Below are 20,000 nucleotides of genomic sequence, written 5' to 3'. Positions count from 1 at the left end.
CTTGAAGAGACACCCTGCGTTGTCTCCACTTGTGTTTTGGCGAGGCTGAACCGAAGGTCTTAAGGAGCTCTTTGATATTGTATGGCTCTCGGCTCACTATAAATGTTTTAAGAGCATCTATCAGCAGCCTGATACGTATCCAGGGTTATTTTAAGAAATGATGAATTCCTCTATGCTACCTGGTTCAGCGCCCGCCCAGCTAAGGCTGCTCATCTTAAAGCTGCTATGGCCCTGGTCTCGGCTGCAATAACTCCTGTGTTCTGTTCAGCCAGGGATGAAAAAGAAAACATAGTTTTTTTATGAAACAGCCCATGGTTCCAGCTCTCAGTCTGAGAAAGAAAGACGACTACTTTAACTTGCCACAACGTCTGTGAGTTAAGGGTTTCACAGGCGAGTTTGAACACAGGGTGGTCTCTAGGGTGGTTAGTTTTTATTTTTCTTTCAGAAAAGTGTGTTTCTTATACTGTTCTTTCTGCAACAGCTCTTATACTATAGAGGAATGTGTTATGTTATTTGTTGTGTGTGACAGGGTCTGGTTATAAAGTCCTCATGTCCTCATGGTCATTTTTCTGTTTTTTCCAGATTATGAAAGTGCAGATTGTAAGCTTTCAAATGACGTGTCATACATTGAAATCTGAATATTAAAGATATTTGAATGTTGCTCCACAAACCAAACAGCGGAGAAACTCGCTCTGAATCAAAACACAGGCAAAACAGCTGCTAATAGCTAGCGCTAAAAAAGAACTTCGCTATGAACATCTAACTGCATGTTTAGCACATCACAACATGCTGATAGAACATCAACATGCTAAAAACACATAACTACATTTAACTAGATGATCACACAGTCCTTGCTTTTGAACATAAACGTAAAACGTCCTAAAACGTAAGTTTGTTTACAAGCCGTGTATCATTTAGCCTACCCAGTAGCCTATGGCAGACGAGACAGTAAACCCAATTCAAGTATTCAGTGATCCTAAAACTGTTGTTTGCTATATCGAGTGGGCCAAGAGATTAATGGAGGCTACTTATGGACATTATGTTTCATCTTTTCTTGGTGCTAGATGGGTTTCCATGGAAACAATAAGAAAGTTCAGTTGGAAAGGCAGATTTGTTGGAGTCCATAATTCTGGAATAGAAACACAAGTCTCTCTCTCTCTCTCTCTCTCTCTCTCTCACTCTCTCTCTTGCTCTCTCTCTCTGTCTCTCTCTCTCTCTCTCACTCTCTCTCTTGCTCTCTCTCTCTGTCTCTCTCTCTCTGTCTCTCTCTCTCTCACTCTCTCTCTCTCACTCTCTCTCTTTCTCACTCTCTCTCTCTCTCTTTCTCTCTCTCTCTTTCTCTCTCTCTCTCTCTCTCTCTCTCTCTCATACCCAAATGACCTGTATTGACAGGTGACCTAAAACAATACTCCTCTCTCTAAGCCTATTGTACACATGGCTTAGTGCTTGCTCCCTGTCCTGTTAATAGAGCTGTCTGTCTGTCCCCAGGAGCTGTTAATAGAGCTGTCTGTCTGTCTGTCTGTCCCCAGGAGCTGTTAATAGAGCTGTCTGTCTGTCTGTCCCCAGGAGCTGTTAATAGAGTTGTCTGTCTGTCTGTCCTCAGGAGCTGGCCAGAGAGAGGCAGGAGACCGCCAGGCTGCTTAAGGCCCACCAGGAGAAAGACGACCTGATCGGGAAGCTGAAGGAAGAGATTGACTTGCTGAACAGAGTGAGTGTTCAGTGCCAGTGTTCAGTGCCAGTGTTCAGTGCCAGTGTCCAGTGCCACCCACATTAAGATTTGAGCGGGCAGAGAGGGTGTGGCTTAGCTGTTAAATCGCTTATCTTATTGAGTTATTTTAGTTCTTTTATTACCTTCATTATCTCAATCTTCAAACAGTAAATATGTTTCCTATGAAACACCTATGCCTGTAACTCTGTAAGCAAACTGCCGTTTCTATGGGAGGTACAGGTATCACTCTGTAACACCACTCTGCTGTAATACTTCTACTGGTCTACTGGTACAACTCCGTACTGCCGCGGTAGATTCTTGTTTCCCTAGTTTGTCAGTTGAAAGCCCATCTGTCATGTGTAGTTACTGGATGCACTGCGAAAGAGCTGGGAAAACCTGGGAGCTGCGTAGCTTCACACAGCTGTGCCTGGTGAAGCCGAGGACTAAATAGAAACGATTTCCGAATTACCACCTCGCTATCTGCAGGCAATCAGCTTGATATTGTAAAGCTGCTTCTCGGATAAGCAGAAGATTACAATTATCCGCCGCTTGGAGCTACTCTCTCTCTCTCTCTCTCCCAAGCTCCCCCAAAAAGCCTCGTCCCCGTCATTATCTCCTGCAGCCCAGCCTCTGAGTTGGACCTGATTGGTGTTTGATCAACATGTTCAAATTCATCGTGGTCGTCAACCCTGCCGGGCCTTGGACCGGTTCGATCTGCAGAGCTCATCCAGCCAGACGTGACGACTGAACCACAGACGTGATGACTGAACCACAGGGGTTTCATTCATATGTGATTCTATCAATCATGAGTCAGGGTTAGGGTTAGGGTGAGGGTTAGGGTTAGTGTTAGGGTTAGGGTTAGGGTTAGTGTTAGGGTGAGGGTTAGGGTTAGGGTTAGTGTTAGGGTGAGGGTTAGGGTTAGGGTTAGTGTTAGGGTGAGGGTTAGGGTTAGTGTTAGGGTGAGGGTGAGGGTGAGGGTTAGGGTTAGTGTTAGGGTGAGGGTGAGGGTGAGGGTTAGGGTTAGTGTTAGGGTTAGGGTTATCTAGGGTTAGTGTTAGGGTTAGTGTTAGGGTTAATGGTGGGTTACTACATTTCTGCTCCGCATCCACAGACTCACTGGACGAAACAGTATGTCCAAATGTAAAAGACAGACAGCTCCTATATACCGTAGAGACCAATCAGAGGGTTTTGCTTGGCACATACTGCAGCCTTCCCTATGGGTACTAGAGACTGACCTGTGGTGTCCCAAACGCCAGCCAATATCTCTCCCCTGGCCCCGTACTGGACATCTAACATTGTGTACCACATCTCCCAAGTAACCACAGGGACCTCAGCACAGGAGAAGCCCCCGAATTTCCTCTGTGGTTGTTTTCAAGTTATTTTCTGAGGAAGGTGATCCTGGCTCCCAGGCTGGGGAGGGTTTAGAGAGATCATTGCCTCCTGACATTGGAGAAGGAGAACACCCCACCAGTAGGCCTCATATCTGTCTGTCTGTTTGTCTTAGCAGAGAGCTCAGGGTCTCTGTTCCCTGACACTGCGGTGAACGGTCAGGGGTCAAGGGGTCATGGACACTCACAGAGCTGGTCCCCTAACAAACACAGGACCCATAGTGGTTCAGAAGCCTATCCATCGCTGCCAGACTGTCAACAAACTCTCTCCATAGCCCAACCTTTGCTCCCTCCTTTCTGGGTCACGGGGTTGGCGGTAAAACACGGCTCTGTTTTTGGCATTTCAGCAGGGAAACTCAGTGGGGGTGGAGAGGGCGGGGGCGCTGAAAGCCTTTAAAGTCCCAAAATATTCAGAAAATAAAGATTACAGCTCTCCTCAACATGGCATTCCAATCTAAACAAGACGAGCTCGGCCTGGCCAACAGATACAGCGGTCAGTGTTGTTTTGCACATTTCAAGACCTACGAGTGTCATCTTATTTAATCTTGAAATCTCTTCATTACGATACTACCCACCAGCCGTCTGGTGATACGGAGGAGGCAATATCACTGTGGGGTTAGAGAGGGGGGAGGCTGGAAGCGTCACATTGACATGAAGTCGGTCATAAGAGAAGGTCTCTCTCTATGGGGACAATCGCCAAGGCGATAGCGATCAGAAACATCAGGCGGAGTGACCACCGCCGGGGCTGATGGGACGGCAGCAGATAAGAGCAGATCCAGTCTGGCGTCTCGTCTCCTCCACGGCGGCAGACTGGACCATGACTCACTACACAAGTCTGTTTTGGAGCAAGGTCCTAGATGAGGTTGTGATGATGAACTGCCGACACGCAGCTGACCCCTGAAGGACGTCTGCCACTGGGTACGCTTGAAGAAATAAGACCAGAAGCTGTCTGGCGCAGAGCAGAGATGAAGGGTTAGGGTTAGGGTTGGGGTTGTCTGGCGTAGAGCAGAGATGAGAGCAGGTGCAGGTAGGAGGCTGTTTTGGCTTCGGGGGGTTTGGTTTTCTCTTAATAATAGAGTCTTAATAAAGTAGTAAATTCTTGACGTGATAAAAAATTATAGGCTGGAGGCCAGAAGAAAAACCGTATAGAGAGGACCATAAATCCATAAATATGGAATGTTTCTCCCCCTTGTCTCGAGCTCAGGTGTCGAGCTGCTCTGTAGCCGTACCGTGTCTGCTCCCCTTGTGACCTTAGTGGCTTCGACTCTCGTACCGTTTTTGCCTTTCAAGTTTCCGACAAGTGCAGCCGGATCCTGGCGATGGCCTGTCGCCAGCGGTGATGGAAAAAGCAGGAAATTAGAAGTGTCAGTTGACTTGGATCAGCGCTGTGATGAGACCACACCACCGTGGCGAACGGGCCTCCTCATTAGCAGCTAATTGAAGCTGTTAATGTTTAATTTGTTATTATCGAGGCGTCTCCGCTGAAGGGGCAGACCCGGGAGTGGAGCTCTCTCCGTTTTAGCTCCCTCACTCCCCAATTATCCTCTGTCCTGACCAGCTACTCCAAGATAACAGAGATTGAAGAGTGTTGTGTGACACGGTCTGTCTGGTCAATTGGTCCGCAAGCCAGCAGCCGATTTAATGTTCAGACTTTTCTTTCCAAAAAATAAAGTAAATACATTTCAGCGTTGTTGAAAATCAATGACACACTTGCTAGTCAACTAAACACAGCTTGTTTTGTGAGCCTGCTGCTAACAATGTAAAGTAGTGTTCTAGTTAACTAGGTAGCAGTGGGGATTACTCACCCAATCCATTGCGTTGTTGCAGTATTTTGGCTTGACTAGCGAGTTTGTGTTGTGATTCTCAACAATGTTGAAATGTATTTCCGTGTTTCAAAATAAAAGTCAGAACATTTTGATTGGTTGCCGACTTGTGGCCCAAATGGACCAGACCGTGTCACACATTCATGCGTCTGGCACGCAGAGACATGGCTGATGTTGAGTTACGTGTCCTTTGTGGTTTTGTTTCCGCAGGACCTTGACGACATCGAGGACGAGAACGAGCAGCTCAAACAGGAGAACAAGACCCTCCTGAAGGTGGTGGGTCAGCTGACCAGGTAGAACCTCCGCGGGCCACCCCCCCCCGGCTCCCAAAATGAACAGCCGACCCCCCTGAACAGAGCGTCCCCCAAGGGGATTACCCAGGACCCCCCCTGCTCTCACACTCTCGACCCCCTCAGGGGCCCAGTCCAGCACCATGTTCTTTATCTGTGTCGGGTTCCGTCTCTCTCTTTGTGTTGCTTTTCTGGAAGAGGAACTGAAGCAGAATAGTTGTCAGAGTTTGGCACCCTGAGTGTGTCCCTCTGCGGAGGCTTCAGCCTGAGTGTGTCCCTCTGCGGAGGCTTCAGCTCTGCAGGGAGGTGAGGCCACTGACAGCTCCAGTCCTGTTTAGGCCCCATGCTGTTGAACGGATCGTCTCTATGAGTTTCTGTGATGGTATATTTAATGTAAATGTGTTGTACATAGGCCATTTAGACCATTTAGGCCATTTTTTGATAAATCTTTAAAAAAAAAAGAATAATAAAAAAAAAATACGGAAATGAAATGAAATTGAATGTACACGGAGCATCACCAAGCACCTGAGAGATGTTTGTTTTTCGGACCTTAAAAGGTCTTAAAAGGTCTTAAAAGGTCTCTGAACAGTCGACTTATGATCTGTTGACTCATGTACACAAGCCCAGGGCACATGGAGCAGCTTCTCTGTGCCTCCTGGGCTGGTCACCATGTGTCATCATCTCTCTCCAGTCATACTACCCTTCCTCTCAGTCTGGAGCTTCTGTCCCTCTGCAGGGCGGCGCTGTGAAGGAGCCTGGGTCATTTAGACCCTCTGCAGGGCGGCGCTGTGAAGGAGCCTGGGTCATTTAGACCAAATTCAAAGTCACTGCTACTGACGCTACCATCAGCCATCAGCCATCAGCCAAAGTGGACATAATGCCTTTCACAGTAGCACGTCTTTGTTGGAGAACACATTAGCCCTCCTCTCCAGGGGATAAGAAGCCTGGTGCTTTTTCTTTCTGCTTGTGTCATCGCCAGTTTTACTCTCGTGTTCCTGATCTTTACTTGGTACATTTTAATCCAGGTGGTGTATTAAAAACAACCTGAATCATTAATGACATACAGTATATATCCCCCGTTATAAATCATCAAAGCAAGCAAAGTCTTTCATCAATACTATGTTTTAGCCATTTTAATGTCGACCATTTAGTGTTAAATAAACAAAACAAACACTGTAGTTGTTGGTGGTGAGACATTGCGGGGTTACACCCTGGCCTGTAGTGACACATGTGGAATCTTATGAAATGCATTTTTCATCTGTAAATCAAAGTGTTTACAATTATACGTTTTTGTTTGCAATATTGATAGATTGGTAGCTGCTCCTGGTATATATATGATGAGCACAATTTATAGAGTAAGCTACTGCAGTGCATTGTGTTGTATGATAACCAAATCAACTGAAGGAACATACTTTTGGAAATGCATCTCTTTTGTTTACTGGAGACAGCGGTGTGGCTGAAGAGACGTGTCGTTCTACCTAACTGTATTTAGATCTTTGCATTCCTTAGAGAGGCCCATGTTGTGCTGAAACAAGTGTGAAGCTCTTGCATCATCATCATGTACTCTGTACACACACACACACACACACACACACACACACACACACACTCTGTCAAGCCCACATCAGATGTTTAGGTTGCAGACTATACAGGGGGGAGGCGCAATAAAACCCCTCCTTCATCGCCTGACATAGACCTACACACACACACACACACACACACACCACACACACACACCACACACACACACACACACACACACACACACACACTCACACACACTCACACACACACACACACACACACTCACACACACACACACACACACACACACACACACACACACTCACACACACACACACACACACACACACACACATCTCTCTCCCCATTACATTATGCATGTACAGAAGATGAAGTCATTTAATAAAAGTTTGATTATCTATCTCCTCAGTCTACTGGTTTGTGTTCATTCAGGCTAAGGTCATGTGATAAGGTCATGTGACCATGTGATACCATGTCATGTGATAAGGTCATGTGATACCATGTCCAGAGCCGGTGATGTAAGGTGAGGGCAGCAGGGGTCGGTTCTCACAGTAGACACTAGAGGGCGCCTGTGAGCTCTTCCCCCCTGTGGTTATTCATCAGCCCAATCACCTCCCAGGCTGACTGGAGGCCGGAGAGACCACGTCCCTGGGACACCTCATCTTCATCCACCCCAGCGCCACCGTGGACTAACACAGCCGTCCCATCCTGGTCATCCTAGTCATCCTAGTCATCCTGGTCATTAGCCCATCCTGGTCATCCTGTCATTAGCCCATCCTGGTCATCCTGGTCATTAGCCCATCCTGGTCATCCTGGTCATTAGCCCATCCTGGTCATCCTGTCATTAGCCCATCCTGGTCATCCTGTCATTAGCCCATCCTGGTCATCCTGTCATTAGCCCATCCTGGTCATCCTGGTCATTAGCCCATCCTGGTCATCCTGGTCATTAGCCCATCCTGGTCATCCTGTCATTAGCCCATCCTGGTCATCCTGGTCATCCTGGTCATCCTGGTCATTAGCCCATCCTGGTCATCCTGGTCATCCTGGTCATTAGCCCATCCCATCCTGGTCATCCTGTCATTAGCCCATCCTGGTCATCCTGTCATTAGCCCATCCTGGTCATCCTGGTCATTAGCCCATCCTGGTCATCCTGTCATTAGCCCATCCTGGTCATCCTGGTCATTAGCCCATCCCATCCTGGTCATCCTGTCATTAGCCCATCCTGGTCATCCTGTCATTAGCCCATCCTGGTCATCCTGGTCATTAGCCCATCCCATCCTGGTCATCCTGTCATTAGCCCATCCTGGTCATCCTGGTCATTAGCCCATCCTGGTCATTAGCCCATCCTGGTCATCCTGTCATTAGCCCATCCTGGTCATCCTGGTCATCCTGGTCATCCTGGTCATTAGCCCATCCTGGTCATTAGCCCATCCTGGTCATCCTGTCATTAGCCCATCCTGGTCATCCTGGTCATCCTGGTCATCCTGGTCATCCTGTCATTAGCCCATCCTGGTCATCCTGTCATTAGCCCATCCTGGTCATCCTGGTCATCCTGTCATTAGCCCATCCTGGTCATCCTGGTCATCCTGTCATTAGCCCATCCCATCCTGGTCATCCTGTCATTAGCCCATCCCATCCTGGTCATCCTGGTCATTAGCCCATCCTGGTCATCCTGTCATTAGCCCATCCTGGTCATCCTGTCATTAGCCCATCCTGGTCATCCTGTCATTAGCCCATCCTGGTCATCCTGGTCATTAGCCCATCCTGGTCATCCTGGTCATTAGCCCATCCTGGTCATCCTGTCATCAGCCCACTCACCTTGAGAGGAGATGGGGAGAGAGGAAGGCTTCACGTCACAGGATTAATGTTGTTGCCTAATCCACCCTAAAACTGCTGCGGGGCGATTCCTATTAGCATTTTGATGGAAAGTTGTAAGGTTTATGATTTGGAGTGGTGATACAATACTGTTGAGGGCTGAAACTATTTCATTCCTTCGGTATTATAGCCTAGCTCGTTTTAATAATGTTTTTACATCTCATAAGCCATCAAGCTTCCTTCTGTGTCCCTGTCTTTCTGCCAGCCTTGTCACTCACAAACCCAACTTCTCTCTTCTCCAATTCAGTAAAACTAACATATTTTGTGTGATATACACAACCAGAATAGAAACATTTGTCCCTAAGCCTTTTTAACTAATTCTCCTGGCAACTTTTGCCCCAACTTACTCATTCTCTGGAACACAATCTGAGGAAGACACGGTATAAGGATTTATGAAAGCAAACCGTTATGTATTAACATTACTTTGGCTAAGACGTGGCGAAGAAAATAGTTTCTAGCAGCATAACAATAGCTTGGTTAATTAAATGAATATCAGATATATCCTCACAGGCCCCTTTAGGCATGTAGACACGGTCAAGACCATCTGCTGAAGTTCAAACCAAGTATCAGAATGGGAAAGAAAGGTGATTTAAGTGACTTTGAATGTGGCATGGGTGTTGGTCTGGTGAATTTATGATTTACTTGCTTAGTCAAATGTATCGATTGTAAGCGGGACGTTTATCCATTAGGGATTTGTACATAAAAAGGCAGTAATGGAGAGGGAGTATGTTTATACAACAATTCTACAGCGCAATTTATTAGTTAACAGTAATAAGTGACAACAGATTATGATTTGTTTGTTCATTTAATCATTTATTTTGGCTCCGTCAACAAAAAATAGTTCCTGTTGCCTAGGACTGTTGCCTAGTAACCTGAACACAAACACCTGCAGGCGAGCTACTTTGTATTAACGGTCATTTCGGAGTGATACCTATAGTTAAAAGTCCCAGTGCTGTTATACTGTATGTATATCAGCACTCATGGAATGCCTCTTGTCCAATCAAATTACTTGGTCGGAACTAACTGTTGTATAAACAAGGTTATCATCTGTGATAAAGTGAGGGGCTCTAAGATAAATAGCATCAAGGGTTTCAGAGTGGCGGCTGCTCCAACGTACATAAATGCATCAATTATCAGATCCATTTTTTTTTTTTGTGATTTGGAAAAGAACATATACTGTACTTGGCTTTTCCAGTGTTATGTACCAATTTCAGTAAAACAAATGCTTTCTGTAGGACAGTACAGTACATGTAGACTGTAGCTCAGAAATAGCCTAAGCAATCGTGTGGGCAAGAGCATATGTGATATGTGAGTACATGGGTATCTGTCAATTTGTCTGTTTGTCTGTCTGTCTGTTTGTCTGTTTGTCTGGATGGATCTTCATGGGTTTACCCTCACACACACACACACACACACACACACACACACACACACACACACACACACACACACACACACACACACACACACACACTCTGTCTGTCTGTCTGTCTTGTCTGTCCTGTGTGGTGTGGGTCTGTGGGTCTGTCCTGTGTGTGTCTGTGATTACCTGATGTCTAACAGCTGTGTTGTTCCTCAGGTGCTGGTTGCACCTGATGCTCAGAGTATAAAATACCAGAGAACACTTCTTACCTGTCTGCACAGCATGGTTATTTGTTATTCTCTTTAGTTCTTTTTTATTGTTATCAGTCTTCCCCTGTGGAAGGGTGATGTGCCTTTGTTTTGTTTGTTTGTTGGTCTTCACCCTCCCTCAAGAGTGGTAATTATTAAAATCATTTTCTTTGATTCAATCAATGACTGTCCATCCGTTTCCATCATAATGTACCTTTGACATGTGACAACGAGTTTATTTTTTATTTACCATTTATTCAATGGTAACGTTATAGCATACATAACAACAGTGTCATCGGCATAATGTAAATGCAAGTTACAATCATTTAGGCTTCGTTCACACGGCAGTGAAATGTGACCAAAATCAGATTTTTTGGGCCGACGTGTGACTCAGGTCTAATTTATGCATGACCGTGTGAACAGCGCAAGTCACATGAAATCTGACTTTTTAAAATCTGACCTGGGTCGCGTTCAGAGGTGGTATTATAGCGGATACATGTCTGATATTTAGCAACGTGCCCCCGTCTGAACTGTCAAGTCGCGTTTAATGCGACTTTTACGTGACTAGCAGGGTTGCCAGGTGGGATTGACATTTTACAGGGTTAGGGTTGGGTAACCCTACACCCTGAAAACCTGATTTAACACCGTCAGTTAATGCACAGTCTAGTACACTTATTTTATTGAAAATAAATGTCAAACCATGAAGCCTGATCCAGGCCTATTTCAGACAACCTGTGAATGAGTAGGTAATGGTTGACCGTATCGAATGGGGTTACAATGTCTAGATATAACAATATGTTAATAAAAGGATATATAAAAGCTTGCGTTATGCAACGATTCCTGTGTTCTTGAGTGCAGTCTTCACACTGAGGGCCTTTTATACAAACAGTAGGCCTGAACCTGCTGCGTGCGTGCGTGCATTTGTCTCTGTGTGTGTGTGTGTGTGTGTGTGTGTGTGTGTGTGTGTGTGTGTGTGTGTGTGTGTGTGTGTGTGCGCGCGTGCATGCGTGTGTCAGTCACACCTGTCTCTCCACTGATAACTGAGAACGTTCTCACACACCTTTTAAAAAGGACATCATGGAAAACTTCTTGGACCAACAAACGGAAATTTGATAAGAAAAAATGTGACAAATACAGGTTCTCTGACTGTGTGATAATTACTCCAAATGTACAATATTTAACACCCTGCAACACACAAATACACATAAACATAAGCCCCATAAAAAGTCTCCTTATTCCAGACATGTTGTTTATGGTCTAGGAGTAGCTGATCATATAAATAACGAACATGGATTTGAATTGGAAGACTTTCAGTTACTTCAAAATGTATCTTTTATTGTGATCAATAATGTAATAACCCTAACCCTAACTCTAATAATCGTAGGAAAGATTAAATATAAAATATGAATATCAACTCAGTTTGGAAAGATGACATTCATAATGAACCTTTCCCAGGGATGAATGTTGAATGTTTAGATTACTTGATTGGGTTTTTGAAAGAGTTGTTGGGGGAAAATTGGGCCATAGATGTTTGTATGTGATTTCACCATCAACTTCCTTTGTTTCAAATATGATTTTCTTTTCAAAATATTAGTGTTGATTTTTTTCTGAGCTTGTCAGGATTGAGCAAATATATTCACATTGTTACAGAATCCACACCAGTATGTATATATAACACTAAAACACACCAGTATGTACAGTATATATAAAAGTAACACTAAAAACAATGACAATGAGTAAGACCCCCTTCCACCCCGACCAATCCCCTTGATCATCTAAAAATAAGGCCCAATGTCTAGAAGTTAATGGATAAAATAATATGACAATATAGATATACTGTACATATATATATATATATAATTAATTTGTGAAAAAAAAGCTATTTCCATGGAGTCAAGTGTTGTTTTTTATATTAAGGGATGAGCTGGAATGCCCAACATGCTGTACCATGTAGGTGTTATGAAAGTATGTGGTAAAGGGTCACCAGGTCCTCTACAATCTCCACTGACAGAGGTCCACTGACAGAGAAGCACAGCGTCTCCAGGTTAAGGCAGGACATTAAGAGGACATTAAGAGGACATTAAGAGGACATTAAGAGGCAGGACAGTAAGAGGACATTAAGAGGCAGGAGCTCATCCGTAACCGCAGCTTTACCCTCACCACCGGTCGCGGACAGCTAAGCAGGCTTCGACGCCTTAAGAACGGCGTCCCTCAGGGATCGGTCCTGGCCCCCCTCCTCTATAATATCTACACCTATGACCTGCCCAACACACTCTCGCGGAAGTACGCCTACGCAGACGACCTCGCAGTGGTGTACTCTGCTGGAAATTGGCAGTCTGTGGAGGGGATTCTGAGCCAGGACATGCAGACACTAGTGGCATACTTCCGGAAATGGAGATTGAAGCTTAGCGAGGCAAAGACGGTGTCGGCTGCCTTCCACCTTAACAACAGGGAGGCTAAACGTGAGCTTAGAGTACACCTAGATGGAACTCCCCTGCCATGTTCCGCTGAGCCAATCTATCTCGGCGTGACATTGGACAGGACGCTCACGTTTCGCCGACACCTCGAGTCACTGCGCAAGAAGTTAACAGCTCGTGTGGCGTTGATGAGGCGACTGGTTGGCTCGGGCTGGGGCGCCGGCGCAAGGACCTTGCGCACGGCAGCCCTAGCCCTCGTTTATTCAACTAGTGAATACTGCGCCCCAGTATGGTGTCGCAGTGCCCACACCCGCCTCATCGACTCGCCTATAAACGAAGCCTTGCGCATTGTGACAGGATGCCTGCGTCCTACCCACGTGGACAACCTTCCCATCCTAGCAGGCATCCAGCCCGCAGGCCTCCGCCGCATGGGAGCCACAGCACGTCTCGCCTGCCGGGCCGTGGAGCTTAATAACCATCTGCTCCATGATAGGCTCACTATAACAGCGGAGCCCTCCCGGCGTCTCAAGTCGAGACACCCATTTGTGCCTGCCGCACAGGATCTCAGGCAGCAATGCAGAGATCTCAACATCAGTGCGGCAGGATGGGCGGATTATATGTGGCGCGCGGAGTGGGAGGCTAACACCTCCAAACTCCGCGACCACATCCCAGTCGCCGGCGCTGAGCCCCTCGGGATGGACTTGCCAAGGCTATCCTGGGTGAGGCTCAATCGTCTCCGGACCGGCGTCGGGCGTTTCCGCTCATCAATGCACAGATGGGGCTTGGCCCCAAATGCGTCGTGCGAGTGTGGCGCAGAGGACCAAACCGCAGACCATATTATCCTGGATTGCCCGGTGTACCACCCACCCAACGGGATGCATGGTCTGTCGGTATTAGATGACGAGACGATGACGTGGCTTCTGGAGGGGTGTCCAGAAATATAGCCCGGGTGAGCCCCTCAACCAGGTCTCGGGGTGGTAAAAGGGTAGCCCCTCGGCCCCGAGCCTGGTGGAGTGGAGAGGAAAAACAACTACCCATACGCCGAAGAAGAAGAAGAGGCAGGACATTAAGAGGCAGGACATTAAGAGGACATTAAGAGGCAGGACATTAAGAGGACATTAAGAGGACATTAAGAGGCAGGACATTAAGAGGCAGGACATTAAGAGGACATTAAGAGGACATTAAGAGGCAGGACATTAAGAGGCAGGACATTAAGAGGACATTAAGAGGCAGGACATTAAGAGGCAGGACATTAAGAGGACCTTAAGAGGCAGGACATTAAGAGGACATTAAGAGGACATTAAGAGGCAGGACATTAAGAGGCAGGACATTATGAGGCAGGACATTAAGAGGCAGGACAGTAAGAGGACATTAAGAGGCAGGACATTAAGAGGACATTAAGAGGCAGGACATTAAGAGGCAGGACATTAAGAGGACATTAAGAGGCAGGACATTAAGAGGACATTAAGAGGCAGGACATTAAGAGGACATTAAGAGGCAGGACATTAAGAGGCAGGACATTAAGAGGCAGGACATTATGAGGCAGGACATTAAGAGGCAGGACATTAAGAGGACATTAAGAGGCAGGACATTAAGAGGACATTAAGAGGCAGGACATTAAGAGGACATTAAGAGAACATTAAGAGGCAGGACATTAAGAGGACATTAAGAGGACATTAAGAGGCAGGACATTAAGAGGCAGGACATTAAGAGGACCTTAAGAGGCAGGATATTAAGAGGACATTAAGAGGACATTAAGAGGACATTAAGAGGACATTAAGAGGACATTAAGAGGCAGGACATTAAGAGGACATTAAGAGGCAGGACATTAAGAGGACATTAAGAGGACATTAAGAGGCAGGACATTAAGAGGCAGGACATTAAGAGGACATTAAGAGGACATTAAGAGGCAGGACATTAAGAGGCAGGACATTAAGAGGACCTTAAGAGGCAGGACATTAAGAGGACATTAAGAGGACATTAAGAGGCAGGACATTAAGAGGACATTAAGAGGCAGGACATTAAGAGGCAGGACATTAAGAGGCAGGACATTATGAGGCAGGACATTAAGAGGACCTTAAGAGGCAGGACATTAAGAGGACATTAAGAGGCAGGACATTAAGAGGACATTAAGAGGCAGGACATTAAGAGGCAGGACATTAAGAGGCAGGACATTAAGAGGACATTAAGAGGCAGGACATTAAGAGGCAGGACATTAAGAGGACATTAAGAGGCAGGACATTAAGAGGACATTAAGAGGCAGGACATTACCCCAGGGAACTGTTCTGTCACCCTTTCTCTTCACCCTCTATACCTCTGACTTCCAGTTTAGCTCCGACCAGTGCCACCTGCAGAAGTTTTCTGATGACTCCTCTATCGTCGGTTACATCACAGACGACAGGGATGAGGAGTACAGGGCCCTGGTGGAGAGCTTTGTGCAGTGGTGCGACACCAACTACCTTTTGCTTAACACCAGCAAAACAAAGGAGTTGGTGGTGGATTTTAGGAGGAAGAGAAGGACCCCAGCCCCCATCACCATCAAGGGGGTGGAAGTCGAGAGGGTGGACTCCTACAGGTACCTGGGAGTACAAATTAATAACAAATTGGACTGGACTGACAACACCGAGGCTCTTCTCAGGAAAGGGCAGAGCAGACTGTTTTTCCTGAGAAGGCTGAGGTCTTTCGGCGTCTGCAACAAGCTGCTGCGAATGTTTTATCAGTCGGTGGTTGCCAGCGTTCTGTTCTTCGCCGTGGCCTGCTGGGGTGGAAACATCTGTGCTAGGGATGCTGCGAAGCTAAACAAACTGGTGAAGAAGGCCAGCTCTGTGGTGGGGACCGGGCTGGACAGCCTAGAGGTGGTGGCAGAACAGAGGATGGGGAAAAAACTGGCGGCCATGCTGGCCAATCCCTCCCACCCGATGTACTGCGAGCTGGCGGGGATGAGGAGCAAGTTCAGCCACAGATTTGTTCTCCCCCGTCAAAGTACAAAAAGATTTGGACAGTCCTTTGTTCCAGCTGCACTCCGACTCTACAACCAGGCCCTGCAGGGTGGGGGAGACCTGGAGCTGAGAGGCCGTTAAGACCGCTACTTGGACTACATGCACTTGAGCACTTTATCTTGCACTTATTGAGCCTGCACTGTTTTATTTATTTATTTATTGAATGTTTTCTGTCTGCCCTAACTAAGCTTAGTTAAACAGCTGTTTGACAACAAAATTTCCCCATTGGGGACAATAAAGGTTTTTCATTCATTCATTCATTCATTAAGAGGCAGGACATTAAGAGGCAGGACATTATGAGGCAGGACATTAAGAGGACATTAAGAGGACATTAAGAGGCAGGACATTAAGAGGACATTAAGAGGACATTAAGAGGCAGGACATTAAGAGGCAGGACATTAAGAGGACATTAAGAGGCAGGACATTAAGAGGACATTAAGAGGCAGGACATTAAGAGGACATTAAGAGGCAGGACATTAAGAGGACATTAAGAGGCAGGACATTAAGAGGCAGGACATTAAGAGGCAGGACATTAAGAGGACATTAAGAGGACATTAAGAGGCAGGACATTAAGAGGACATTAAGAGGACATTAAGAGGACATTAAGAGGACATTAAGAGGCAGGACATTAAGAGGACATTAAGAGGACATTAAGAGGACATTAAGAGGCAGGACATTAAGAGGACATTAAGAGGACATTAAGAGGCAGGACATTAAGAGGCAGGACATTAAGAGGACATTAAGAGGACATTAAGAGGCAGGACATTAAGAGGCAGGACATTAAGAGGACATTAAGAGGCAGGACATTAAGAGGACATTAAGAGGCAGGACATTAAGAGGACATTAAGAGGCAGGACATTAAGAGGACATTAAGAGGCAGGACATTAAGAGGCAGGACATTAAGAGGCAGGACATTATGAGGCAGGACATTAAGAGGCAGGACATTAAGAGGACATTAAGAGGCAGGACATTAAGAGGACATTAAGAGGCAGGACATTAAGAGGACATTAAGAGGACATTAAGAGGCAGGACATTAAGAGGCAGGACCTTAAGAGGACATTAAGAGGCAGGACATTAAGAGGCAGGACATTATGTCTCCAGGTTAAGGCAGGACATTATGACATTATGTCTCCAAACCACTGACACAGTGTGGGCGGGGCAGCGTCCTTCCACTTGAGCAAAATCACCCCCCCTGGCCCAGAGCGAGGTGAACGCCACCACACGGAGGTGAACGCCACCACACAGAGGTGAACGCCACCATACGGAGGTGAATGCCACCATACGGAGGTGAAGGCCACCATACGGAGGTGAAGGCCACCATACGGAGGTGAACGCCACCATACGGCGCTCTGCAGAGGTCAGATGAGGATCATCTTCACCAGTAGAACCAAACAGAGCTATCCAGGGATGAATAAGGGTAGCATCATTGTTTTGGCATTTTCACAAGTGGCGGTGATATCAGGATAGAAGCTAACTAATGTAACCTGAAAAAACACGGTCAAATAGAGAGCACATAGTGCCTGACCTGTAAGTATATAAAAAAAAAGTATTTTGGGTAAGTCAGATTTCTCAGACAGCTGGTCGACAGAGATAAAACAGTTATCTTTGAACTTGTCTTTAAACCATCTGATGCCTTTCCTGTGCCAATCCTGAGAGACTGAATCGTGTCGGGACGGGGCGACAAGATGGTTGGAAGCAGCCGAGCTAAACGACAGAAGTGTAATAAGACAGAAGTCCCCGTAGCCAAAGGTCCTCCTGAAGCGGGCCCACACCTTCTGGGTCTATTGATTTAAAGAGTAATTGAGCAGTGGACCAAGCAGTGCTGGGAGCTAAATACCCTGACACGATTTAAGCTCCAGAGATATCCATTCTGGGCTATTAGGCTGAAGGTAAAAGCGTTTCCAAAACGAATGCCAGCGAATGTTGGCAGCCCAGGAATAGTGGCGGATGATAGGGAGCCCCATGCCACCGTCTCCTTAAATCTCTGGACTAACATCCTGCTCATTTCTGCTCCTTTACTTTACCAAATATATGAGGAGATAATTGAATCTAGTTTAAAACACAAAAAATAAATATGTACATTTTGATAGTATGTTCATTTTATTATTATTCGTCCAGCAAGGGACAATGCAAGAGAGGACGACTGCAGTGATAATGTTTTAACCTGATTCAGTAGAGTCGTGAAATGTTCTTTAAAGAGATTTTTACATTTCCGTGTGACTGTTACTCCCAAGTAAGTGAACTGTCTTTCTACCATTTGAAATGGGATGTCATTAAAGTCTAGGTTTATTGCTTTTCTATTAATTGGAATCAGTTCACTTTTATGCTGGTTTATCTTATATCCCCATATGGATCCCATCTATCAAACCGCTTGCAGTTGCCCTCCGTAACAATGTAGATATGCTGGTATTTGGAGGGGGGGGGGGGGGGGGTATGGAACATAAAGTGTCTTTGCTGATGACCTTTTTCTATACAGTTAGAAAGATGGTCCATATATATTTGGACACAGAGAATGTGGAAAAAATAAATAAAACAGTATAATATTTATTTTATTTTTTTATCCCTTCATTATATTTTTTTAAATCATTTTTATCATTCTATGATCATTCTATCATTCTATAGTATAATATGATATATTATTATCATTCTAAGAAAACAAATAATAAAGTGGAAAAAAGAACATTTTTGTTATTTGAACTGTTTACCAAAACATCTTCAAGTTACAGTTATATAATGAATATGGCCTTAAAGTGCAGACTCTCAGCTTTAGGGTAAGGGTATTCACATCCAAATTGAAGGAAGCGTTTAGGAATTACAGCTCTTTAATATGTAGCTCCCTCTTTTTCAAGGGACCAAAAGTAATTGGACAATTGACTCAAAAGCTGTTTCATGGGCCAGTGTGGGCTATTCCATCATTATTTCTTTATCAATTAAGCAGGTAAAAGGTCTGAGTTGATTCCAAGTGTGGCATTTGCATTTGGAAGATGTTGCTGTATACGCACAACATGCAGTCAACAGAGCTCTCAATGCAAGTGAAACAGGCCTTCCTTAGGCTGCAAAAACAACCAAAAAAATCCATCAGAGAGATAGCGGGAACATTATGAGTGGCCAAATTAACTTAAAAACACGGTGGAGGCAGTGTGATGACATGGGCATGCATGGCTTCCAATGGCACTGGGTCACCAGTGTTTATTGATGATGTGACAGAAGACAGAAGCAGACGGATGAATTCTGAAGTGTGTAGGGATATTCTGTCTGCTCAGATTCAGGCAAATTCAGCAAAGTTGATTGGATGGCGCTTCACAATACAGATGGACAATGACCCAAAATATACTGCATAAGCAACCCAGGAGTTTTTTAAGGCAAAGAAGTGGAATATTCTGCAATGGCCGAGTCAATCACCTGATCTCAACCCAATCAAGCATGCATTTCACTTGCTGAAGACAAAACTAAAGGCAGAAAGACCCACAAACAAACAACAAGTGAAGACTGCTGCAGTAAAGGCCTGGCAAAGCATCACAAAGGAGGAAACCCAGCATTTGGTGATGTCCATGTGTTCCAGACTTCAGGCAGTCATTGTATTAAAAATTACAATTTTATTTATGATTATGTTAATTTGTCCAATTACTTTTGAGCTCCTGAAAATAGGGGACTGTGTATAAAAATGGTTGCAATTCCTAAACGTTTCATACAATATTTTTGTTCAACCCCTTGAATTAAAGCTGAAAGTCTGCACTTCAATTACATCTCCACTGTTTTATTTCAAATCCATTGTGGTGGCATACAGAGCCCAAATTATGGAAATTAAGTCACTGTCCAAATATTTAGGGACCTAACTGTATGTTTCAGACCCAACAACCTCTCTACCAGCAGCTCTCTCTCTGCTTAACCAGTTTGGAGAGGATTGGACTTAATGGGCAACCTTGATGGGTTCCACAACTCAGGGCAAAACGTTGGGAAGCTGTACGATTAGTTTGAACTGTTGCGGTGGGATCAGATGTGTTTGAAATATTGCAAAGAGACATTTTCCAGGTGTACAGATAGGGAAAGGGCTGAGGACAGAACACAAGTTCATTTAAGGCCAGTGTGTACGCCCCTCTGGTTGAGGAGAGGGCTGAGAGCTTTGTGATTGGCCAACGATGATAAGAACCTGATACCAGACAAAAAGATCAAGAAAACTCAAATGTATAACCTGGCTTACAACCTGGCTTAATGTTTTAACACATCTTTTGATACATTTTAAAGATGCAATCCATAATGTGTTGTTCTGGCCCATCAGTAGTTCTGGTATCATGTTAACAGACGGGGCTGCGGAAATGTGACCATTCTCAGATGTATCCTGTA

At 45.4% G+C, this 20,000-nt stretch overlaps 1 long non-coding RNA gene across 1 annotated transcript in view; it reads left to right on the top strand.

The window, feature by feature from the left end:
• Window positions 1-7,156, top strand: part of LOC308163594 — a 13,103-nt gene extending 5,947 nt beyond the window's left edge. Inside the window, exons 3-4 of the long non-coding RNA XR_013937621.1 lie at window positions 1,604-1,708; window positions 5,130-7,156. This is a non-coding gene — a long non-coding RNA (uncharacterized lncRNA). The remainder of the gene's footprint in view (window positions 1-1,603; window positions 1,709-5,129) is intronic.
• The last annotated feature ends 12,844 nt before the right edge of the window (window positions 7,157-20,000 follow it).

Source organism: Nansenia antarctica, assembly GCF_963989245.1.
Source record: "Nansenia antarctica genome assembly, chromosome: 8".
NCBI classification, from domain to species: Eukaryota; Metazoa; Chordata; class Actinopteri; order Argentiniformes; family Microstomatidae; genus Nansenia; species Nansenia antarctica.
This window is presented reverse-complemented; position numbering and strand designations above follow the sequence as displayed.